Here is a 26989-nt window from a genome sequence, read left to right on the forward strand (position 1 = left end):
CGTTGGATGGACTTGGAATTTGACTATTTCGTCCACCGGTTTAAAGGAGGTGGACTTGGATCTTTTGTCGAGTACCACATCGTCCCTGTTCACCGTAGAGCGCAGCGCAATCAGCTCCTCAGCCGCTAGGGCTTCGGATAGTGCCTCAAGGGCCAGTGCGACTGTCTTGTTTTCGGCGCGGAGTGCTATGTTCGGATCACTAGCGAGAGTGATGATCCCGTTAGGCCCGGGCAGCTTGAGCTTCATGTACCCATAATGGGGTATTGCTTGGAAGATTGTAAATGCTTCCCGCCCTAGCAGAGCGTGATAACCGCTGCTGAACGGAGCCACGTGGAATGTGACCTCTTCGGACCTGTAATTATCTGGCGTGCCGAACACCACATCTAGTGTGATTTTTCCTGTACAGCGCGCCTCCCGACTGGGGATTATTCGTCGAAACGTTGTGCTGCTTCGCTCAATGCGGTTCCAGTCTATTTCCATTTTTTGAAGAGTCTCCTCGTAAATGAGGTTCAATCCGCTGCCGCCGTCCATGAGTACCTTGGTAAGACGAAAGCCGTCCACTATTGGACTGAGGACCAATGTGGCTAGTGCTCGGGCTGTTCGGAATTTAGGTTCATCACTGGCGTTAAAGGTAATAGATGTATCATTCCATGGGTTTATTGTTGCTACTAGGTAGACTTCGGCAAGGCTGCGGAGTGTCCTTTTTCGCATATTATTTGATGCGAATGTCTCAAAGACTGTTAATACCGTATTGGTGTCTCTGGGGTGGCTTTCTGTGGCCTCCGGAATTAGGAGATTTTCGCCAATTTTGGCCACCTGCCGGAGTATCCAACATGCTCTGAGGCTGTAAGTTGGTGTGGCGTCCTCTGTACTGTGAATTTTACAGGGTCCATTAAGCCATCCTTCCAGTACGGTTCCATGCCCTGTAGAGGGTTTTTGCTTTTTAGTGCTTGACCCGGGTGAGTGATGATGCACCCTTTTATTTCAGACTGGGTTTGTATTCAGGGCCGGATTGTCCTAAAATTTTATTTCGGTTTTCCAGGCGCTTTCCATCACACAGTACTTTCGTACGATGGACGCCAAGTCAGCGAAGCATGTAATATCACAGCGACTTATGCCATTGAGTATTCCCTTGTCCATGCAATTTTCGCAGAAGATTGAGATTGCATCTTCCTCACGGCAGTCCCTTAGCCTGTTCTTAACTAAGAGGAATCTGGCCCAGTAATGATGTACTGTTTCGTCGGGGTCTTGCCTGATTTTGGACAGATCGCATATGTTGGGGTGGGTGGGTGGAATTAAATCCGAAGTCTCACCCCATCTAAGGCTCAGAGGCCAAGGAATTTCTGAACTCGACAATTTGGATTCCTGGATGTTGTCTAATGAATCCAGCCCGTCGCCTGACTCTAAGTTCAGGTCTTGAGTGATATCCTCCCCTCCGCGGGTATCCGGCTTGGAGGGATCAGGAATCCGGACGTAGCGAGTCCTTAAGATAGATGAAGGGTCGCTGCACTGTCCCTCTACCACGGCAACGTTATGGGTGACTTGGGGAGAGTTAATCTCTCTCAGATCGGTTTTAGACCCAATCTAGTCGTAATCCGTAGCGACTCCCAGGGCGGCGAAGCGATCCAAGAGCTCGTTTATGGAGGAAAGCTCTATTGGATCTAACTGCTCGACGAGTTCCGAGTTGACATGAAGATTGTTTTCGATGGCTCGAGAGGTCATCATCGGCGCAGAAGCCGAACAGGCGGTCATAAGAAAGCCACCTAACCGGAGGGTTTGGCCGACAGCCAAAGCTCCCTTAGCAACGGTGCCGTCTTTAAAGACGGGGCGCGGCATCCTTCCTAATGGCGACGACACAGAGGAACTCTTAATGAAAGCACCATTGTCGGTGTCAAAACCGGCGGATCTCGGGTAGGGGGTCCCGAACTATACCCTCGGCCGGACTCATGGACTACGAAGATACAAGATTGAAGACTCCGTCCCGCGTCCGGGGGGGGGGGGACTTTCCTTGGCGTGGAAGGCAAGCTTGGCGATACGGATATGAAGATCTCCTACCATTGTAACCAACTATATGTAACCCTAACCCTATCCGGTGTCTATATAAACCGGAGGGTTTTAGTCCGTAGGACGACATACACATGAACGATCATACCATAGGCTAGCTTCTAGGGTTTAGCCTCCTCGATCTCGTGGTAGATCTACTCTTGTACTACCCATACCATCAATATTAATCAAGCAGGACGTAGGGTTTTACCTCCATCAAGAGGGCCCGAACCTGGGTAAAACTTCTTGTCCCTTGTCTCCTGTTACCATCCGGCCTAGACGCACAGTTCGGGACCCCCTACCCGAGATCCACCGGTTTTGACACCGACAAGCACCAAATTCATAATATGCATATGGGGATTTTTCCGGACTTGTTGCTTGTTGTTCCGGCCTCATTTAAACTTACGTAGATAGGTAGTTTTGTTATGCTTCACCTCTTGCCATGCTAACCAACATTTAATATTGTTGAGTACCTAAAACGAGAGAGAACTAAATAATTGATGTGGTGTTTCGTCAATATGCAACTCGTTGTATGTTGAGCTCCACTTAATTTGTAGTATTGTTTGTTGCACTTCGCCATGCCATGCCTCATGTGAACCAGACATGCATCATACTTGGTTGCGCATCATGGCATGTTTATGTGATGGTTGTTTACTATGTTGCTTGCTTCTTTCCGGGTTGCTTCTCTCGTTAGCTTCGGTTTCATTTCGGAGTTGTGAGGATCCGTTCGACTACGTCCGCTTGTCTTCTTCATGGACTCGTTCGTCTTACTTGCGGGATCTCAGGCAAGATGACCATAGCCTCGAAACCACTTCTATCTTTTCTTGCTAGTTGTTCGCTCTATTGCTATGTCGCGTTACCTACCACTTGCTATATCATGCCTCTGATATTGCCATGTCAAGCCTCTTTTCCTAGCAAACCGTTGTTTGGCTATGTTACCGCTTTGCCCAGCCCCTCTTATAGCGTTGCTAGTTGCAGGTGAAGCTGAAGTTTGTTCCATGTTGGAACATGGATATGTTGGGATATCACAATATCTCTTATTTTAATTAATGCACCTATACACTTGGTAAAGGGTGGAAGGCTCGGCCGTATGTCTGGTGTTTTGTTCCACTCTTGCCGCCCTAGTTTCCGTCATACCGGTGTTACGTTCCTTGATTTTGCGTTCCTTACACGGTTGGGTGTTTTGGGAACCCCCTGACAGTTTGCTTTGAATAAAACTCCTCCAGCAAGGCCCAACCTTGGTTTTACATTTGCCTCACCTAGCCTTTTCCCCTTGGGTTTCCGGAGCCCGAGGGTCATCTTTATTTTAACCCCCCCCCCCAGGCCAGTGCTCCTCTGAGTGTTGGTCCGAACCGAGTAGACTGCGGGGGCACCTCGGGGCAACTTGAGGTTTGGTTTTACTCGTAGGATGTCTCATTCGGTGTGCCCTGAGAACGAGATACGTGCGACTCCTATCGGGATTTGTCGGCACATCGAGCGGCTTTGCTGGTCTTGTTTTACCATTGTCGAGATGTCTTGTAACTGGGATTCCGAGTCTGATCGGGTCTTCCTGGGAGAAGTAATATCCTTTGTTTACCATGAGAGCTTGTGATGAGCTAAGTTGGGACACCCCTGCAGGGTTTTGAACTTTCAAAAGTCGTGCCCGCGGTTATGGGCAGATGGGAATTTGTTAATGTCCGGTTGTAGAGAACTTGACACTTAACTTAATTAAAATGCATCAACTGCGTGTGTAGCCGTGATGGTCTCTTTCGGCGGAGTCCGGGAAGTGAACACGGTTTTGGAGTTATGCTTGCGCGTAAGTAGTTTCAGGATCACTTCTTGATCACTTTTAGCTTCTCGACCGTGCGTTGCTTCTATTCTTTGCGTATGTTAGCCACCATATATGCTTAGTGCCTGCTGCAGCTCCACCTCACCACCCCTTTCCTACCCATAAGCTTAAATAGTCTTAATCTCGTGGGTGTGAGATTGCTGAGTCCTCGTGGCTCACAGATACTTCCAAACAGTTGCAGGTGCCGATGATACTAGTGCAGATGACGCAACCAAGCTCAAGTGGGAGCTCGATGAAGATCATGTTCGTTGTTTTGTTTCATTTCCTGTTGATCAGTAGTGGAGCCCAGTTAGGACGATCGGGGATCTAGCATTTGGGGTTGTCTTCTTTATTTTGGTTTCGTAGTCGGACGTTGATTGTATTCTGGATGATGTATGTTTAACTTGTATTTGTGTGAAGTGGCAATTGTAAGCCAACTCTTTATCCCCTTCTTATTCAGTACATGGGGTTGTGTGAAGATTACCCCTCTTGCGACAAACCTACCATGCGGCTATGCCTCTAAGTCGTGCCCCGACACGTGGGAGATATAGCCGCATCGTGGGTGTTACAAGCGCTGGTGGAGTGGCTAGTTTTTTTTTTCTTCCTTCACTTCACTATGAAGCACTCACAACTATTGTATACAACAAAGATCAACTTCACGCATGTTGAACTTATGGGTTGATGTTGTGCTACCAACACACCTTCATGTAGAGAGACTTAGCCCAACAACATAGTCGCGATAGGGGCGTCCAACTCGACAACATGTCCGGGTTGCTTGATCCATGGCAGAAGGTGTCCCTGCGCTCAGCGTTGGGAATGACGAAGCTATGTCCAACCATGGACGCGAATGCCGATTCACAGGCTACCCCCAACCTAGCCCCTTGGCTCCAATGGATGGAGGTTGACCTTGGTGATCTCCTGGCTCAGTCCACATTGCTGCTACGCTAGCCCCGATCGACCATCGCGGGTATGCTATCAGCCTGTTGTCACCAAGAGGTTGTCCTTGGGACAAGAGGCAGGCATCGAGGTCCGCAAGGTGCTATCCCACAAACGACCACAATGATGTTGCTTGTGCCGATGATGATGATCTGCAGGTCCATAAAGCCAAGTGCCATGTCCTTCCCCTTCCCTTGGATTTGAGGCTATCATCGAGGACAGAGGCTTAATAAAAGATGAGAAAACTAGTGGTATGGCATCATGAATTGAAGAAAAGAAAGTAGACCATGAAGATTTGTAGCCTATATTGGAGAACTAAGAAACAAACCTCCCTTTAATATTAAAACTAATATATATAGGGATATAAGGTAGAGATTTGTTTGAAAATTGTTTAACCGCATGCTTCCAAAAATCATGTGCTACAGTGCATGTTGATACGTCTCCGACATATCTATAATTTTTTATTATTCCATGCTATTATATTATCAATCTTGGATGTTTTATATGCATTTATACACTATTTTATATCATTTTTGGGACTAACCTATTAACCCAGTGCCTGATGTCGCTAGAAATTGCGTTGGTATTTCTCCAATGAGGAAGGAATGATGCAACACATCTACGGTAAGTATTTCCCTCAGTTATGAAACCAAGGTATTAATCCAGTAGGAGGACCAAGCCAAGCTATGTAAATGGTATCTGCACACAAAGAACAAATACTTGCAACCCGATGCGTAAGAGGGGTTGTCAATCCTTCTTGGTAAAAGATCGGTAAATAGATAGATTGGTAGATGCAAATAGAATAACGACAAATAAAATTCAGTGAGGTATTTTTTGGTTTTTGATAATATAGATTTGAAATAAAAGATGCAAATAAAGAAAAAGGCAAATAATGATGTAGATCTGAAAGTATATGATGGGAAAATAGACCCGGGACCATAGATTTCACTAGTGGCTTCTTTCAAAAAAATAGCACACGGTGGGTAAACAAATTACTGTTAGGCAATTGATAGAAGATCAAATAATCATGACGATATCTAAGGCAATGATCAAATAATTAGTGTATTAAGTTCATGAAGAAACGAAGTAATGCAATAAGAACGGTGATATGATGTAGACAAGATCTACTAATGTAAGAATAGCCCCCATCCTGTTATCCTTAATAGAAATGATACATGCGTATCTTGCTACCCCTTCCTCGACTCCATCATGCAAGGCAAAGAACGTCGCCCGGAAGATGCGGTGACGCTAGCAGTGAGAGAGGGAAGCTGCGGCGGCGATGCAGGGAGGTGTGAACATGGAAGAACACTGATTAGATGTCCGATACAATCCATCAAACACAATAAGCGTCGCTAGAAGGGCGCTTGCTGTGTGTGTCCACGTAAGCATTGGTGTTACTATTTGTCTCGCGCTGTCCACTTCGTGTATGAGACAAAAAATAATCGGCGGTTTGCTTCCTTCGCTGCCCAACCAGGCCACCACGTCGTTCGCTTTGGCCAGAAGAAAGAGAAATGACACATCATTGAAAAGAAGACCTCCTCGCCCTCCTCTCTCTCTCTCTCACACACTCTCTCTCTCGGTAGGTCAACCCCTCTAGAATGACACATAACTGCAAAGAAGACCCCCACATCCAAACAAGAAGAAGTCGACCCACAACCCAAATAAAAATCTCAACAAGTAAACCCAACACGCACTCGTGAGTGATGGACAAATGAGGAACACTTGTGACGCTGAGATTCATGCAAGATCAGATAGCCACAAAATTCAACCAAAAGCCGAATAAAAAACAGATGACTGATTTTTAGAAAAAGTGTATAAAAATAGAACATCGGTGCTAGCAAGATTTAAGAAACCAGCGCGAGTAATTTAGGAGATGGGACACATTCTAACAACAATTATACTTGCTAGATTTTTCATAGCATTTCAAAGCTTGAATCACATGCTACGACATTATGTGAAGATTCGCTATTCGATTAGGATAGTAATTTCTATCCACACTTCTAAGGAAAATAATACAAAGGAGGTAATTGCAGCTCCCTCCACATTTTCGCATTCGGGCTTGGGACCGGCAAAGGCAGTGTTAAACCACAACAATACAAACCACAAGTTATAAAACACCAATCATTCAGCAAAGCATACATGCCACACCATCAAGGAAATTCAATACACACAGTCACACAAGCACACACACAATCAAGCGCTTGCACACAAGAAACAGACAAAGAAACAGACGTAGATAGGGGCACATCACACACAGAGTCACACACACACACACAATGTAGCATTGCACACAAGAAACAGACATAGATAGGGGCACATCACACACACAATGTAGCACTTGCACACAATAAACAGACATAGATAGGGGCACATCACATAGACAGTCACAAACACAATGGAGCACGTGCACACAAGAAATGGAAAGAAACAGACATAGATATAGGAGCAAAAATAGAAAGCTAAAACATGTAAGACCTAAGTAAACTCAGAAAGTTAAGGCTCTTCCTCCTTTAGAAAATAAATTCTGGGAAACAATGTCCGCTTTGTGTTTTTCAAGGACTTACTTTCTTTAGGATGAGCTGCACCAACTTTTAATTTCAGATGATAAATTTGGAATTAAACCCTTACCATCACCATCACCCTCATCATCCTCGTCATCTGAATCATAACTAGCAAGACCAATAAGAACACCTTTAGGAGAACTTAGCCCAGTACCATCAGAACGACCAGTAGAGCTAACATTGTTTGGCTTAGCAAGGACTACAACTTTAGCTGTGGTCTTCACTTTTGATTCTCCCAGACCAAGCTCCTTTGAGCTAGAGACACCAGTGGTCTCATTTGCTGCAACACAGAGTCGATAATCAGCAATGTAATTTACATATTTACATTAAGTTTTAGTACAATTCACTCACGTTCAGCTGATGAATCATCTTCATTCATAACTTTGGTTGCGATCTCATTAAAAAGATCATCCGTAACCTGGAATGACAAAAGTACAAAAGTAAGAAATGGCAGTCTTGCTGAACTTAGAACAGAAGTACATGTTCTACTAAACCTAGCTAAATAAGTCCATGCAATGACAAACCTTCAGAAGAACTTCTATCAACACACGTTTAATTTCCTTGTTGATTGCTGCCATCCATGCCGCTTCGACTTCAACCTGCAAATGATTCAAGTCCAGTACATCGAATTGAAATGAGGGCCATGTTAATATCCAAGTCGAATATGCACAGGAACAAAAAGGATTAACTTTTCAGTAACTAACATCCTATGTTTCCATCAGATCCGAAAGAAGTGAACATGTGTACAGATGAAAAAAGACACTGCTCGATAAAAATGATTACAGGAACTAGGAGATTTGCCAGTACAATAATACAGTATGACAAGCACTAAAGTCTCAAGTAAATGATATCCAGGTTGCTTCAGTGACAAATCTGGAAAAAAATTGACACATAGCCATGCCATTTCTCTCACCATTATGAAATCACTGTTCTTCATAAATTACTATATAAACATTAAAAAAATAGATGGTCGAATATGCACAGGAACAAAAAGGATTAACTTTTCAGTAACTAACATCCTATGTTTCCATCAGATCCGAAAGAAGTGAACATGTGTACAGATGAAAAAAGACACTGCTCGATAAAAATGATTACAGGAACTAGGAGATTTGCCAGTACAATAATACAGTATGACAAGCACTAAAGTCTCAAGTAAATGATATCCAGGTTGCTTCAGTGACAAATCTGGAAAAAAATTGACACATAGCCATGCCATTTCTCTCACCATTATGAAATCACTGTTCTTCATAAATTACTATATAAACATTAAAAAAATAGATGGTAGTAGGTAAATTATTTAGTTTCTCAAAGCCACCAGGCACTAACCTCCACTCAGTCTAACAGCCCAACCTTTCTATCATGATTAAATTAGTTCACTTTGATTTACAAAAGTTGTCCAAATATTACTATGCATTTAAAGTCTGCCACAATACTAGTACTTAGCTTTAAACCCATTAACTTGGACATGGTACTATTCGTACTGAAATAAATCATTAGGAGCAGATTTTTGCATGCAAGTGAATCACAATAGGGCAGATTAATAGTGTAATATGCACTACACTAATAATTAGACCATAAGAAGAAGCCCATCGCTAGTGTCCCATATGTCCTGCAAATTATTTATACCTTGGCACCACTTATAAACAAGTAATGTGGAGGTGGTTCTGAATCAGCAGGCCTTATACAATTTGGGAAGACGTAACGTGTGTCCCCTTCATACCACAAGTATTGGACAATTTTGTCTGCAGCATCACATCAGTAATTTCTCAAGAGGCTCAATTTCATATACCGGGATCAGGTAGCTATACAGATCCATAAATTAAATACCAAATTCTCCTTTAAAAGCACGCCGAGTAAGAAGATGCCGTTTTATGCTTGAGAATTTCCTTGACTCCAGCCAATGGAACGTGGTTAATAAATAGGACGCTTCCCATGTCGAATATCATGCCGACGCCGGCGCGCTTCAGTAGGATCCAAAACTAGCCACATAAAACATACAATAATATGAACACAACGCAAAAGCACACACAATAGAAAAAATAAATCAAGCAATAATTGTGAAGGTTATAGAGGGTGCAGATCATTAAAGAGTTGCAAATGGCATGCGATGATTTCAAAAGAAACATCATTGAGTAAACTGTGAGTGGTTTTTTTTAAGTCATTATGCTCCAATTAATCACCATATCTTATGGTCAAAGTGCAACGTAAACTGAAAACAGTAAACGACTAGTGACTACATTATGAATTGATATGATGTAAGTCAGACCTAACCAGATCATGCCATATAGTATATAGTAAAGAAAGTCAGCAGGCCCATCATGACTGATATATTAATACCACTAGAGATGCCAATCAAAGGAAATATCTAACTATACTTCTCAAGTCAAGTGAGACTGACAAAATGAAACTGGCCCAGGTCCAAAACTGATGGTGTACATAAAGTAATGTCCGGGCAACCGTGCCTAACATCACATATTGTACAGATGCAGACAAAATCAAATCAGACTAATATTGGCAAAGTCAGGCAAAAGGCAGATCTTAGTCACTTGAATGTCTAATAAATAATTCGCCAAATGTTAAAATATTCATCATTTAGGCTCCAAACAATAAAATAAAACTCTTAAGTTGACCTAAAAACACAAGCTCACTATGCAGCTTAAATCTGAAACATTTCAATTCATGTTTCACCGAGAGACAGAATTAAGAAAAGAATTTATGCATCTACCCAACAGCAAATAGAAGTTCAAGAAGCACGTACCAATTGATCTGCAGCGGGTCTGGTGACGGAAACCTTTAGAGCCTCCTTCTAACAGAATATGACACTGATTGACAGTAGAAGTAAGAAGAAAACTGTAGCTAACTAAGTCCATTACCCATCTCATCGGTTTTGGAACTCTTATGTTGTCATAGATAAGTCATGTTAACAGACCAACAAAATGTGCTGCAAGGAAATTTGTTGTACCAAGAAGCAAATAATAATTGTATATCACCTTGCTTTTTTTGTGCTTATGCACGTCTGCCGAGTCCTCTGTCCCCTCATGCTTCCTCTTCTGAACAATTTGCGGACATGTAAGTATGGCTAAGTGATGAGTAAGACTTGGAGATACTTTAGTTTTAAACATAAAGAAAATACAGCAACCTTCTCATGATGCTTATCCTTTTTCTTATCCTTGTCCTTGTCTTTGTCTTTAGACCGATCCTTATGTCAATGTTTGTGCTTCTTATGCTCCATGTCTTTATCTTTGTCTTTGTGCTTTTTATGTTTTTTCTCTTTGTCCTTAGACTCACTTTTCGGTTTGCCCGAAATAGTAGGTATGCCTTTTTCCGCCTGTCAATTGGTTTAATTGTTAAGTGTGATAGGAAAATGGAATAACAGCATAAAGCAAGTGGGATGGAAAAAATGATCTTACAGAGGGTAAATCTACTGGAGCAGTTTCTCGAAGCTGAAATGCTTGCCCCAGTGTTTCCATATCAAAGGGCTGAATATAAGCATGCCTATCCCTTAAGTATTCTAAACGAGTTGATCTAGCTTCATTCCTTCTCCTTTCCGAATTTCAGTGTCCCCCACAACATTGTGAAGGTAATGTGTATCTGAGATTGAAAGGGCAAAGGCCTCTTGCAAAAGAAATCATGGTGCGGCTGTAATTTGTACTGACTTATTAAATCAACAGCACCAGTGAGCTCCCTAGGTCCTGAAATGGAAAGAGTCATATTATGGATTACCGGCATTGCATATAACCAAGGCAATTTGGAGAAGGGTGCACATCAAGAACCCATGCCAAGAAAATGCACTCATGCATACAAGTACAATGGGCACTTATTTCTCTAGTAGGGTCCAACAAAGTAGCTTATCATGGGGCACAGCAGACAATGTGGTTGCTCAACATATAAACAAAAAAATGTCCACATGAGGAAATTTTGGCGATTCCAGAGATGCTGTGAGCTTAAGGTATCAAAAGTAGGACAAAGATTGGCTGTCCAAGTTTAAACGTCGAATCTATATTTCTTGCATAATATTTTGCTGATGGTTACAAGTTAACAATCATAACTACAGTAACAAAGAAGTACTTCTGTATACAAGTCGAATGGTATCAATTGTGTAACATGCTATTGGATTATTTATTATTGGTTAAAACTGAATCAGGGCGGTCAAAAGACATACCAGGAACATATTGAGTGACACTTCGAACAGATCAACCAGAAGATCCACCGCCAGAAGTAGCATCAGGATTATATTCAGAGTGACTTGGAACAGATCGACCAGAAGATCTAACGCCAGAAGGACTTTATAGGCAGCAGAAGAAAAAAAAGGAACACACCCGTACCACAAGAAGAGCCCAGAAAAATCGGCCCAAACAAACTGATATACAAACATGATACATGGCAAACAAGGAGAAACAGTCAAAATCAGAAAGCACACGTCACCTACGATGGAAACAGTGAAAGCGTCAGAAGACGGTCAAAGCGGTGGACTCCAAAACAAATCCAAAACGTGTCGTACGTGCAGACCTCTCCACCTAAAAAAATCACGCACAAAAGTAAAACCAAAGCACCATACACGTCATGCTGACAAGGCACCGTAAAAAAATCAGAAAGGGAGAAAAATCAAACCCTTATAGGCCTAGATTCTTAGTTACTCGCTTCCCTGTGGTATCGTATAAGAAAAACACTAACCTCGTACAACTTCAGAAAGGAATCACATGCAAACAAATTGTGTGAAGATTCACTATCAATTAGAACAGTAACCTAGACTGCGTAATTTCTATCGACACGCGTAATGCAAACAATACAAAGGAGGTAACTGCAGCTCCCTCCACATTTTCACATCCGGGCTTGGGACCGGCAAAGGCAGTGTTAGGCCCCAACAATATAAAACAAGTTATACACAACCAATCATTCAACAAAGCATACAAACCACACCATCAAGCAAATGCAATATTCACACAGAGTCACACAAACACACACAGAGAGTCAAGCACACAAACAATCAAGCCACACACAGTCACACACACAGTTGCACACGTAATTTCTATCGACACGCGTAATGCAAACAATACAAAGGAGGTAACTGCAGCTCCCTCCATATTTTCACATCCGGGCTTGGGACCGGCAAAGGCAGTGTTAGGCCCCAACAATATAAAACAAGTTATACACAACCAATCATTCAACAAAGCATACAAACCACACCATCAAGCAAATGCAATATTCACACAGAGTCACACAAACACACACAGAGAGTCAAGCACACAAACAATCAAGCCACACACAGTCACACACACAGAGTCAAGCCACACACACACACACAGAGTCAAGCCACACACAGTCGCTTCCCTTTGGTATCGTATAAGAAAAAATTGACCTCATACAACTTCAGAAAGGAATCACATGCAAACAAATTATGTGATTCACTATTCGATTAGGAAAGTAACCTAGACTGTGTAATTTCTATCGATACTCATAATGCAAACAATACAAAGGAGGTAACTGCAGCTCCCTCCACATTTTCACATCCGGGCTTGGGACCAGCAAAGGCAGTGTTAGGCCCCAACAATATAAAACACTAGTTATACACAACCAATCATTCAACAAAGCATACAAACCACACCATCAAGCAAATGCAATATTCACACAGAGTCACACAAACACACATAGAGATAGTCAAGCACACAAAGAATCAAGCCACACAGTCACACAGATACAGTCAAGCCACACACACACACACACAGAGTCAAGCCAGACACAGAGTCAAGCCACAGGCAGTCACACACACAGAATGGAGCGCTTGCACACAAGAAACAGACAAAGAAAGGGGCACAAATAGAAAGCTAACACATGCAAGACCGAAGTAAACTCAGAAAGCTATAAGGAATTTCCAGAACTTGAATGAGTAAACTGATTTCTCTAGAGGGGTGAGGGTGATTCAGATCTTCGTTCCTGAAATTAGGAAGCTAGTTAGAGGCTGATTACCATCAAACATAAGTGGAAAAATTACAACAGCATAAATATACTCAAACCATACTTCGTTCTGCTTGGACTTTCACATTGACACCGATTGATCATTTTCATCATCACTGCTGGAGCTCTCTTCAGAATTGTCATCATCACCACTGCTTTCTTTCTTGGCAACCTTAGAGACCAAAATCTTCAGACGAAAAAGCAAACACCAAAAATTCCTTAGGCTTCTTTAGTGCAGGCTCTTCATCACTCTCATCAGAACTATCATCAGAATCATCCTTGGACTGCAAATATTGAATTACAACAAGATCAATTAATGTACAACAAATATCATAGAAGACAATGCTTTCAAGAAAATAAAATTTTAAAAATAATGTGTACATGTTCACTCTTTTTCTCTGTTGTCAGAAGCCTCTTAGCAGGAATAGTAGATTTTGCTGGCTGCAAAACATTGGAAGGAATTGTAAACATTGCACAACAAAAAAGTGACCAGGAGTAAGCAAGTAACAGAACTCTTACTTCATCAGAATCGGAATCCGAGTCATTATCTGAGCTACCACTAGATTCTTCTTTCTTTACAGAAACTGTTTTAGCACTGGTATCCTGGACATAGAAAGGAACTGCATTAGAAAGATGGCATAGACAAAAGAATTGCTAGAAACAAAACAATGTTTATAAGAAATACAAATATCACACAAGAGAAGTTACCAAGAGTAAACAAGTACAACAGAGAACTTACTTCTTCAGAATCTGAATCTGAGTCAGAATCTGAGCTATCACTAGATTCTTTATTCTTCTTAACTGGTTTAGCAGTGGTATCCTGGAAATATATTGAAAATGTTAGTATCACATTATAAAGACAGAATAATGAAGCCTTAGTTTTCATATAACTATTAGACTGATACCTCCTCAGAGTCAGAATCAGAACTTTCACTGGATTCTACCACTTTCTTGGCTACTGGTTTTTTAGTGGCCTTATCCTGCAAACTCCATAGAATTAAACGACAAGATTAGGGGAATGGTATGTGCAAGAAATATGTTTTATGCTTTTGTAATTATCTCACATAGACATGCATTGCTTATGATTCTGACCTCATCTGATGAATAATCAGAATCGCTGTCAGAGCCGTCCAATTCCTGGTTTTTCTTTTGTGCAGTAGCAACCCGCAGAATTCTTCACTTCGGTAGCTGGCTTATGAAAACGAAGTGAAACATGGTGAAATCAGGCAAAAAGATAATTAAAAATGCTATTAAATGATGAAGCTTCCACTTCAAAATTGGTAGGTAAATGAATAACGGAATCGGAACTTTCATTGGATTCTGCAAGAGGCAAAAACTTACAAGATCACCAAAGTATAAGATATTTGCAAGAGGCAAAAACTAACCGTCCAGCACCGCATTTGCCACATCAGTTGCCTCCACGCGAGCATGCCTTAGGTTGTCCGTCATACTGTCCACAACATGAGTAACAACAGCAGGCTTTCCAGCCATGTTGCACTTGTGCAGAGCAGACTTCTGAAATAAGAACATCTAAAGAACGAACAAAGTAGTGCTCAATACAGACCCTTGATTTTTGTTTAAAAAAAGAGCAAATCTAAGTAAAGCACATAAAATCACCACTAAGCTTCATGCAAATGGGGAAAATACATGTTAATCAAGCAAAATGCCTTCAACTGCCAAGGGCACTCACAATGCTTCTCTTAGAAAGATGGCATAGTCAAAATGCTGATGTGGCACTGTAATAATTAAGAAAGAACGAGAGTGGAGCTGTATGTTTATATAGATACGGCTCTTAGCTCGTTTTCTTGCACTCCCTATTTTCCTACTCTTTAATTTTCTCCACAATGCAACATTATTTAGATACAACCCTTAAGAAACAATGCATTGGGGTGATTCTCTCTAATTTTTTCACTACTAGGACGACACGTTAAGAGATAATGCATTGCGAAGGTTGAGATAACCAACCTTTTCAGGTGGAAGATCAATTCCAAAGTTTCCTCTTGACAGAATTATACCATCTGCTTCTTCCAGGATCTCATCAAAATGGTTCAAGCCCTGCAAGGAATACAGAGTCAATAGGTGGTAAACAAATTCAAGTTGCTCAGGAATGTTGAAGGAATATCTTGAAATTACCTCCACATTCTCAATTTTGGCAAAATCAGAGTTTGGCTAAGATCACCTAACTTTGAGAGGAACTCCCATGCCTATTGCAGGACAAAATATTCTATAACATTAGGAACATTTTTCCGAAGTATGAAATGCAAACAAACATGTGATACTAGTCAACCCAATATCAATATAAAAAAATTCAATCTGTTGGGAAAGATGGCACTATGAAGTAGTACACTCTAAATATCTGACATAATGAGTTACTTACTTGTCACACATCTTCTGCATGCCTTGTATAAGAAAGAGAGAGGAAGTCAATCTTGGTTGGGGCACCCTATTTTTCTCATAACCTGAAAGTGGTGCATGCTCATAAAGTCATATAATGGGTTACAGCAAGGAGCTCCAGTTTCACGATTTTTTTAATATGTAAAGCCTAGTCGTCAAGTTAATACAAAGAGCAAGAGATATTCTTGGGAGGAGTTCCTTACATCTTTATCCTCATCAGACAGCGTGGGATGTCGATATGGATCGAGCAGTGCAATGTGAAGACATAATCACAAAAAAGTTCAGAAAAAAGAATAGTCAGTCTACACTAAACAAGTAATAGGTGATCAGGAACTACCAATACCAAGTTAGCATACATGATTATTCGTCAAGATACGAGTTCGCATTCGACAAACAGCAATCAATCATGCCACAACAATATAAAACACAAGTTATATAACCAATCATTCAACAAAGCATACAAGGCACACCATCAAGCAAATGCAATATTCACAGAGTCACACACACAGTCAAGCCACACACAAATTCACCATCAAGCCACACAGAGTCAAGCCACACACACACACAGAGTCAAGCCACACATATTCACCATCAAGCCACACGCAGTGACACACACAGAATGGAGCGCTTGCACACAAGAAACAGACTTAGATAGGGGCACAAACAGAAAGCTAATACATGCAAGACCGAAGTAATTTCAAAAAGCTATAAAGTTAGCAGCATTGACAAAAAACATGTGATGAACAAGCTTTCACCGATAAATAAATTCTGGAGTTATGCTCACAGCAGAATTATATGCCCAGGTGTGTAATGACAAAATTCTGGAGGTATGCTCTTTTATCTAGAACAAAGTATAAGGGGGACTAACTAGCAGCACCTCATCTAGTACTCGTATGATGAGCAGTTCAATGGAAATAGCAACATGAGGAAGAAAGGAAGGCCACATGGTTTGCACTCTTGTAAAACTTTCTGCCTAAATGGTTTGCACCCCTGAGTACACATCACCCTATATGGGAACATGAGCAAAGCATGACAAGTAAGCAATTGAAAACAACAATTGAAAACAACATAGTAACACCCTGAACATCCATCAAGTAGAATAAGAATCGACATAGGGCCAACAACCCAATTTCAATCAAAATAACTGATCTGAACAACGCAGCATTTGAGATCTGAACATCCATCAAGTAGTATCAAAGGGCGCATGCGTTTGAGATATGAAAGTAACTGACGAACAGCGCAGGTAACGGAACAGAGGAACCGATCTGAACGAGCACGATAAACAGCAATTCCAATTTCAAAAGCAGACGCGAACAAGGGCCCGACGCGAACACGAAACGCAGGAACCTGAGCTGGTGAGCGTCTCTCAGATAACAGAAGCGCATGCAGAAGTTTCTCAAACAGACTTGTTAGTTCACAAACCAGACAACCCAAACCGACCGACCCACCGCTCGCTTCCTCCACGGATACCACCGATGAGACGGCACGAAGAACACGCGAGAGCATCAGTGTAAAGAACCCAGCAGCAACGCAGGGGATCGAGCAGAATCAAATCAGACGCGATTCCAGACGGACTAGGACGAGATCGAGCAGAATCAAATCAAGACGCGGATTCTATCTAAATTTACGACGGCGAGGACAAGAAAATCAAAACAGACGCGATTCTGATCTAAACGTGCGACGAGGAGGACGAGCAGAATCAAATCACACGCAACTCTACGCTGACGACGTCGAGGACGAGCAAAATCAGCTCGGAAGCGATTCTAAACGGACGACGGGGAAGACGAGCAGAATCAAATCACACGCGACTCTAAACTGGCGACCGCGAGGACGAGTAAATCGGAAGCGATGCTAAACGGGCGACGGCGAGGACGAGCAAAATGAAACCAGATGCGATTTCTATCTAAATGGATGAACCGCGGACGAGCAAAATCAATCAAATCAGACGCGCTTCAAAATATAGACGAATCAAGGACGAGCAATTCTTTCAGTCTAAACGGACGAGTTGAGCGACGAGGAGCAAGATGAAACCAGACGCGGGAGGAGGAGAGGCAGGAGTCGAGGACGAATCGAGGAGAGAGGCATGGCCTGGGCAAAGAGAGGAGGAGCGGACCGGCCAAAGGGCGCGCCTTTAAAGCCAGGGCAGAGGCGGTTGCGGCAGCCGGAGGCTTGTTCGCCGAGGTGGCGTGCGTGGCGTGGCGTGGCGGCGGATATAGAAGGAAAGTGGAGCTGGTGGGCTGGGGCTTGGGGCTGGATCCGGAGCGGGAGCGGGGGTGGGCGGGAGGAGGTCGGCGGCGGCGCGTCCGTCTCGAATCGGGAGCGGAACGGGAGATTTCCGTCTCGAATTGGGGACGACGGGGAAATTTCCAACTAGGGTACTCGGGACGGGAGTTGCAACGGTCGAGGTGATGGCGTGTTTTTTCTCTTCTTCTTTTTTTGAGGGTGAAAACAAATGTGTGTTTTTTTACTAGAAAAACGCTACTACTGCCAAAATAAAAAAAGAATAAAAACGCCACGTTCATAGATGCTACAGGGAACAAAAACATTCACAATGCACTTCTCATTTCGTTAGCACCAGCTTAAGTGTCAAAAAAAATTGTGCCCGGCTAGAATAGCTAGGACGCGAATCCGAGTTGATCGGAAACTCGTCTCGCCCGATAGTGTGTGCAGGGTGTGAACCCTAGCTTTTGTCGCTTCCCTCCACCTTCTCGCCTTCCGTCCCCTTCGACGTCACCGGCAAAGCCCAGTAAGTGTAGGCGGCGGCGGGGGAGGGGGCATTTCTCCCCTCCCGATAGTGTGCGCAGCGCGGGGCGGCATCGTGTCGAGGGTGCAGCGGCAGCAAGTCAGACGGGCGTGCTGGCAGCGTGGGCAGATGGCAGGGCTTCGGCAGTTGCGCGGGGAGGTGCGGTGTTGCGTGCTCGGCGGGCAAGCATTGGTCTGTTGAGCGGCGTAAGTCGGGTAAGCATGTGCCGATGGTCATGGCCCTGCCTCCAGGCGATCATGGTTGTTGGCGGAGGGGGTATGCTGTAGGCACGTAGTGGTGGCCCTGGTCTATCGAGGGATCTGGCCAGGTGCTGCAGGCGCGATGCAAGGGAGCTGCTCGAGGTCGTCAATGAATCTGGGTGGCCTTGGATGCTCCTCACGACTCCGGTGGGTGGATGTCTAGGTCGTGGCAGGGATCTCCCCTTGCCCTGGTCTGGTTCGGCCGTCGCAGGGTGCCTACATCGATCGGCAGCAGGGTGCGAGTGCTGGTGGTGCCTCTCTTCTTCCAGGTTCGAGTCGGGGTGCTCATGCGGCGAAGATGGCCAGGACTTGGAGCTCGTGCTCGGGCGGATCAGTTTTGGGTCCGGGATGGGTCAGATCTCCGCTCCGGATAGATGATGGTGGGCCCAGTCTGGGTGGTGCCCTCGGGCAATGAGGTCCCTCTTCTCGTGGGTACACTGGTTGATGGTGGTGGTCAGGACATCGTGAGTCCATCAGGCAGATTGGCGTCGAAGACCATGGACATGGTGTCATGCGAGCGTGCTCAGCGGCGACCATTGGTAGTCACAGAGTTGTGTCTCCCTTGGTCCACCAGGACTGGCTGGAGGCATAGGTGTCCACGCCTCCTACCATGGAAGTGTCAATCTAGACTTCATGGTTGATGTTGGGCTAGGAGTGGGTGCACCGTGATGTAGGCAGGTGGTTATGGCTTGGACATGGATGCCGGGGTGGTGGTTTGCATGTTTTGGCTCTCTAGTGGGGAACACTACAACGGTGGTGATTGTCTGTCTTGGCCGTGTGGGCGATGGGACGGGTAGAGGCAGGTGGGTCAGGTGCCTTCTTTGTCTTCGAAGTGGTTACGCTCTGATCCGGATCTAGGGGGGGTCAATCCTCGCTGAGCTTGTCCTGGTGACCTCGTAGTGGCATGGGTGAGCTGGCAAGCGAAAGCTCTGTGCCTTGGTGCCAACGAAGGATCTTGGGTAGGGGGTCCCAAGATGTGGACGTAGCTTGATGGTGATAGGACAAAAGAGGTACACGATGTTTACCTAGGTTCGCGCCCCCTCGAAGAGGTAAAACCCCATGTCCTGCTCTGATTGTATTGATATGGGGTACAAAGTATATGATGATCTACATCAAGATCGTATATGTATGTCTCTAACTCGAAGAGGTAAAAAATACTAGACTATTTTGCCCCCGAATTTGCTATGGAGGAAATGATGGGTAGTTACGTGCATGCAAAGTATTGTCTCAGCCTGCAGTCATCAATTCTCGTGAAAAGATATTGAAGAAGTGTGATTAGAATATAATAGTAGTGGCACTAGTTGATGGGACATAAACTCATCACAAATATAAGCCGGTAGAAGTAGAGAAGTATCCACATGGAGAGACATGGGGAGCTGGGGCAGTGGAGCAAGCCGGCTCCAAAAGGAAATTGTTCCTAAGGGACATCGGGATGTAGTTTGGAGGGCGGTGGGAGGCGGCATCAGCCCGTACCGCAGCAGTGAGCAAGGGGCAAAGGCTACCATGCCAGAGCTTTGTGAGAGAGAACGATGGGGACCCCTGATCGGGACGCGCCGACAGTGGGTTTTCTCCCTCGCTGCTGCCGACCGTGTCTACGCAAAACATCCTCCCCTTCCCCCGGCGGCGGGATCCGGACGGATATGTGACTAGCGGTGTGGGCACCGTCGTTCTGTGTGAGAGGGTGTGAAGAGAGCAACCCCAGCAAGCAGGCGGGTAGCTTAGGCTCCTGGCTAGTATTATGTTATTATGTATATATAGTGGAGCGGTTTTCTATTTCTCTCCATATCAACCTTTTTATATTGCGTACATGCCATTGAAGAGTGGAATGATGGTTGCTTCGTCCGACCAACTTACTGTGTGATTTGGCTACTCATTAGCCATTATTACTACGTCCCCTGCATGTACTCCCTCTACGCGTGTGACCGTTCCCGAGTCTCACTTGTACTTATCTCTATTTTCTTGCATGACACATGGACCTAGATGCTGGATGTCCCACATGACGCTAAAAGGAAGAAGAGCGAGTTCCGACGACCAAGAAGTACTAGTATTTCCATGAAAACGGATCTTACGATGCATGAGATGTTTGTTGTGCTATCGACCAAAAAACACCCGTGTGTAGGTTTGTCTCACTCCTATGTGCCCTACCTTCTCTAACATCCATCATTCCAGCAAAGGGTAGTGCTGTCTAAAAATGCGTCCATGCAGTACATTATAGAATTTTGGCCAAAAGCTTATGCGCACAATAAAACAGAACAAAAGGAGTATGTTTTACCATGCTAATACTTGGTCATTGAAAAGAGAAGGTCATTAATCAATCATGAGTTTCTGAATGAGAGAGTGAATTGGTGATATTGTGATCTCCATTTGAAAGTCAATGATTTCTCATGAGTAAATGGAACAGAGGGAGTATGTTGCATGTTGTGGTAGGGTGTTTTCTTACGCATGTTCATGTGGAAGCATTGCGATTTAAACCCCACTTAGAATGCTCTAATGCATGTTGTGTGGTAGAGGATTCTCATGCATACTACATCAAACAGATGATAGTAGATCTAGCTGGTAATCCGTCTATAGCAGGCCCATGTGTCAGTTAATGGAAGAGAGAGGTGCGTACGCGTAATTGCAGAAGCGTGCTCAACCTGCAGATATCACTGGTACAACGAGGTGCTATACAAATAGTTTTTAACCCTTTTCCGCGATGGTGTTTTGAACCATCGCCAAGTGAGTGTGTGTGATAGGGGGGTCCTTCCCACACGACGCAAAAACCGTCGGGGATAAGCCCTCCTGAAAGGATCGACAAGAGGTGTCTAGAGGGGGGTGATTAGACCCTCAAAAGGCAAAAGTAGCAGTTTTTAAATTCTTCCAGTTGAGGTGGAGTTTTAGCACAATTTTAAACATTCACAATACATTTCAAGCAAGCATGGCAAGATTATATGAGCAGCGGAAAGTAAAGCATGCAAATTGCAAGAAAGTAAAGGGATGGGATTGGAGTGAGCAAACGCAATGTAGACACAGAGTTTTTTGGCGTGGTTCCGATAGGTGGTGCTATCGTACATCCATGTTGATGGAGACTTCAACCCACGAAGGGTAACAGTTGCGCGAGTCCACGGAGGGCTCCACCCACGAAGGGTCCACGAACAAGCAACCTTGTCTATCCCACTATGGCCATCGCCCACGAAGGACTTGCCTCACTTGGGTAGATCTTCACGAAGTAGGCGATCTCCTTGCCCTTACAAGCTCCTTGGTTCAACTCCACGATCTTGACGGAGGCTCCCAAGTGACACTTAACCAATCTAGGAGACACCACTCTCCAAAAGGTAATAGATGGTGTGTTGATGATGAACTCCTTGCTCTTGTGCTTCAAATGATAGTCTCCCCAACACTCAACTCTCTCACACAGATTTGGCTATGGTGAAAAGATGATTTGAGTAGAAAGCAACTTGGGGAAGGCTAGAGATCAAGATTCTTGTGGTTGGATTGGAATGTCTTGATCTCAACACATGAGTAGGTGGTTCTCTCTCAGAAAATGAATGTTGGAAGTGTAGGCACATTTTGATGGCTCTCTCACTTATGGAGAGGAGGGTGGGGGGGATATATAGCCTCCACACAAAATCTAACCATTACACACAAAAGAGCCAACTCGGTCAGACCGAATATATGAACTTGGTGAGACCGATTCGGTTCAAAATGTGAATGTTAGGATTTCCAGTGGGACCGACATGATCAACTCGGTGGGGCTGATGTGCTAGGGTTAGGATAAAACCTCAACTCAGTTTGACCGATTACACAAACTCGGTGAGAGCGACTTTGGTAATAAGCAAACAGAGAGTTGGTCAAGCAAACTCAGTGTGACCGACTGCGTATGTCGGTGAGACCGAAATAGTTGCAATAGGCAATTGAGAGTTTGCAAGCCCATCTCGGTGAGATCGAGATCCCATCAGTGGGACCGAACTGATTAGGGTTTCTTGCAGTGGCTATGTCCTAGTGAACTCGGTGGCGCAGGATGAATCAAATTGGTGGGGCCGAGTTTGACTTTAGGTTTTGGACATGTTTGGAATTGAGAAAGTGGTTGAGGGCTTTGGAGCATATCACTAAGCACTTTGAGCAAGTAGACCATTAAGCAACACCTCATCCCCTTTTAATAGTATTGGCTTTCCTATGGGCTCAATGTGATCTTGGATCACTAAAAATAGAAATGAAGAGTCTTGAGCTTTTGCCAATCTTCTGTCCTTAGCATCTAGAAAGGGGTTCCACATCCTCTTGTCCATGCCACGCCTTTGCTGAACTTTCTGAAATATACTAGATGAAAATATTAGTCCAACAGGAGATATGTTGACATTAATTACCAAAATCACCCGGGGAGCACTTGTGCTTTAAATCTCCCCCTTTTGGTAATTGATGACAACATACATCAAAGCTTTAGATGAAGATATGAAGAATAACACGTAAAGCTTTGGAAAGACATGTAACATGCATAGGCTCCCCCTACATGTATGCAGTCATGTAAAGATTGTGTGTAAGAGCATGTGAATGCATAAGCATGTCAGAGCAAGCAATGAGTTACATGTGTCTTGGCTATATGCATCAGAGCAAATGATGTAAATACAGAAAATGTACCTTCATGTTCATGAGTCCTTCTTGCAAACAATACGTACTTCAGCAAGAGATCGTCATGCACATGATTGTGATGCATATACTTACCTTGTGGTCTTGAGTTGACTTTGGAGGAGGTGAACTTGAGAAAACAGAGTTAGATAACACACAAACACCTACTAATAAGAGCAAGTTTAGGAAACCACAAGAGTACCAAGACTGGGATGACATGTAGTGAGTGAGCACTTAGTACTCAATTTGGGTATAGACATGTCCCCAAAGAACAAAGATATGAAATGAATTCCAAAGATTTGCTTCCCTTAGGTATGAACTCTTTCTTCCCCTGAATCTGATATTGGATAACGGGAGAATATATGGCAAAAGAAAATCAGGACAAAGCAACATAACCTTTACTTAACATGTTGACTTCTCTCCTCTATGGTTGATAAGCATCTGGAGAAGCTAAGATGTGATGTCTCTCTTATGTGATAAGCTTTGATGTGCTTTCTCTCCCTCTTTGACACCAATTTCCAAGAAGGGATCTTCTGGAGCATGAGTCATATAGGTTTGGTCCTTGAGTCACATTACAAAGCAGCATGTAATTTGAAGATGCTAGTAGAGGACAAGAATCATCGAGTGGAGCTGGAAGGAAAATGAAAATGGCAATGGAAAAATGTTTTCTTAGTAGTGAAATCGGTAACGCCGAGGTATTTTCATCGGTGACACCGAGTTGGAGATGTCAGAGATGATGCATATCGGTCAGGCCAGGTTTGTCCTTGTCGGTTGGACCGATGAACAATCTACAATGCAGGATTGCAGTTCGGTCTAGCCGGGATGCAGAAATCGGTGAGACCGAGCTCAATACAGAGGAAATATTTTTTCATCTCAGCTCCCTAGGCAAATAAGATCTCACAAATATTTGCAAGGAATTAACTGAAGGATTTGCAATGAATTAGATGCAGGGAATGAAGAAGATAACAGACGGAAGAAATGAAATCTAGATGAAGTTTTTTTTGAAAGAGGAACAAGCAAGCAAGAGACAAATGCAAGAACACAAAGAAACACTAGAGAACTTCATCTAGAATTGGTCGGCGACACAGTCACCTATGTTAGAGTATATTGACTTAGGAGTCAAGTGAGGTCACTTGATCATAGGTCATACTCATCGTTTAAGCTCAAAATGGGTTACCATTTTTCGTTTAAGCATTTTGATGTATTCTCATCTTGTTGAGATGCTTTGACCCATGTCTTGGGTTAAAGCTTCTCTAAGATGGAGTAACATACCTTGGGTCGTGAGGTTGATCTTGATCATGTAGTTGAACTTGTGTAGGATGCTCAAGGTTGATGTAGTTCATCAAGAGCTGGGTGCACCACTTGTAGTTTGAGTCCATCTACCTACATGGGTCATTTTTGCAAGGAAGAGCACTCGTATATCCAAAGTGACAATCATGAAATTTGATACCAAATGAAATTTGATATATAAAAATTGTCAAAGGATATGTTAAGTCGATTCATGCTTCCTTGTCTTCAACCACCATATTGTAGAGACTTGGTGATGTATAGATTGCTCAAGATGTAAGTGACTTGTAATATCATAGATTGGGGATCATCCAAGTACCTACAAGGGTTAGATGACATACAAGGGTACAAGTATAGATCCAAGACATATGATCTTCATCATAAGAGAAATATCAAGGATTAGTCAAAGGCTCATGCCTTGCATGCATCCAAATGGAGTTTCTACTCCAAGTTCGAGGCATCAATGATGTTCAATTCACCTCTCAAATGGCAAAATACTTTCTCATCAAGCGGTTTGGTGAATATATCCGCCAATTGCTTATCGGTACGAACATGCTTAAGATCGATGTCTCCTTTAGCAACATGATCTCGAATGTAATGATGATGAACTTCAATATGCTTAGTTCGAGAATGTTGCACGTGATTGTGAGCAATCTTAATAGCACTTTCATTATCACAAAGCAATGGAACATGTTTCACATTAATCCCATAATCTTTAAGAGTTTGGGTCATCCAAAGTAATTGAGCACAACATGAACCGGCGGCAATGTATTCCACTTCAGCGGTGGTTAAGGATACCGAGCTTTGTTTCTTGGAGGACCAAGACATAAGAGATCTCCCAAGAAATTGACAAGTACCCGAAGTGGACTTTCTATCAACCTTGTCACCGGTATAGTCCGAATCGGAGTAGCCAACAAGATCAAAAGAGGACCTCTTAGGATACCAAATGCCAAAGTTTGGTGTATGAATTAAGTATCTCACTATCCTTTTCACAGCCTTAAGATTACATTCCTTAGGGGCCGCTTGATATCGTGCACACATGCATACACTTAGCATAGTATCGAGGTGGGAGACACATAGATATAACAATGAACCAATCATAGAGCGATAAACCTTTTGGTCAACCGGTTTGCCATCCTTTTTCAAGTCAAGATGTCGACTAGTAGGCATGGGTGTTTTCATACCTTTGCTTTCTTGCATGTTGAACTTCTTGAGTAAGTCCTTGGTATACTTTTTTTGTAAACAAAGGTACCCTCCTTAGTTTGCTTGATTTGCAAACCAAGAAAGAACTTGAGTTCGCTCATCATAGACATCTCAAACTTCTCCAACATTAGCCTTCCAAACTTTTCACTAAAATGAGGGTTAGTCGAACCAATATGATATCATCCACATAAATTTGGCACACAAATAATTCACCATTAACCCTTTTAGTAAAAAGAGTAGAATAATTTTTCCAATCTAAAACCATTTTGCAGTAAGGAACTTGGCCAAGCATTTATACCACGCTCTAGGAGCTTGTTTAAGACCATAAAGAGCTTTGTGAAGTTTGTAAACATGATCGGGTTTCTTAGGATTAACAAAGGCAGGAGGTTGTTTAACATAAACTTCCTCCTCAATTTCATCATTTAGAAAAGCACTTTTAATGTCCATTTGATATAAGGTAATGTCATGATGATTGTCATAAGCAAGTAAGATGCGTATGGACTCAAGTCTAGCAACGGGGGCATATGTCTCACCATAGTCCATACCTTCGACTTGAGTGTAGCCTTGGGCGACGAGACGAGCCTTGTTGCATACAACTTGTCCATCTTCATCTTGCTTATTCCGAAACACCCATTTTGTACCAATGACATTTTGGTTGTTATCCAACTTTTCTACCAAGGTCTAGACTTGCATCCTCTCGAAGTTGTGTAGCTCTTCGTGCATGGCGTTTACCCAATCCAGATCATCAAGCGCTTCTTCAACCTTCAAAGGTTCAATACTAGAGATAAATAAATAATGTTCACAAAAATTAGCCAAACGAGTTTTAGAGCGAGTAATTCTCCCGGTTTGGATATCATCAAATATTTGTTCGACGGGATGGTCTCTTGAAACTCTTGCACTAACTAATGAGAGCTTTTGTTTGGGTCGGGGTGGAACATCTTCTTCATCATCTTGTTCTTCCTCTTGGCCTTCCTCGTTGTTGGTGTTGTTGTTATCTTGTGGAGGTGGAGAAGGAGGTTGATGAGGTTCATCTTAGTGTACTTCCTCGTTTCCTTCATCTTGGCATGTCCCACTTGTGGATGCCTTCAAGTCAACTCATGGTTCACCTTGTCGTGAGGTAGAAGCTTCCACTTGAACGGACGAGGTACTCTCCTTCACCTCCGTTGGGCTAATCTTGCCAATAGACAAGTCTTGGATT

At 43.3% G+C, this 26989-nt stretch overlaps 2 long non-coding RNA genes and 1 pseudogene across 2 annotated transcripts; all 3 read right to left on the minus strand.

Moving 5' to 3' along the window:
* Positions 1–1122: 1122 nt before the first annotated feature.
* On the minus strand, positions 1123–11124 carry LOC119299232 (annotated as a pseudogene).
* Positions 11125–13192: 2068 nt separating this feature from the next.
* Positions 13193–14109, minus strand: LOC119297037. The gene is made up of 5 exons (XR_005145493.1): positions 14042–14109; positions 13822–13905; positions 13684–13743; positions 13367–13586; positions 13193–13281 (listed from the first exon to the last, which is right to left on the minus strand). It is a non-coding gene; the product is annotated as an uncharacterized LOC119297037 (long non-coding RNA).
* Positions 14110–14433: 324 nt separating this feature from the next.
* On the minus strand, positions 14434–15506 carry LOC119297038. Its single transcript, XR_005145494.1, has 4 exons — positions 15436–15506; positions 15268–15357; positions 14688–14832; positions 14434–14490 (listed from the first exon to the last, which is right to left on the minus strand). It is a non-coding gene; the product is annotated as an uncharacterized LOC119297038 (long non-coding RNA).
* Between the last annotated feature and the right edge of the window lie 11483 nt (positions 15507–26989).

The sequence above is a fragment of the Triticum dicoccoides genome, chromosome 5A (genome assembly GCF_002162155.2).
Source record: "Triticum dicoccoides isolate Atlit2015 ecotype Zavitan chromosome 5A, WEW_v2.0, whole genome shotgun sequence".
NCBI classification, from domain to species: Eukaryota; Viridiplantae; Streptophyta; class Magnoliopsida; order Poales; family Poaceae; genus Triticum; species Triticum dicoccoides.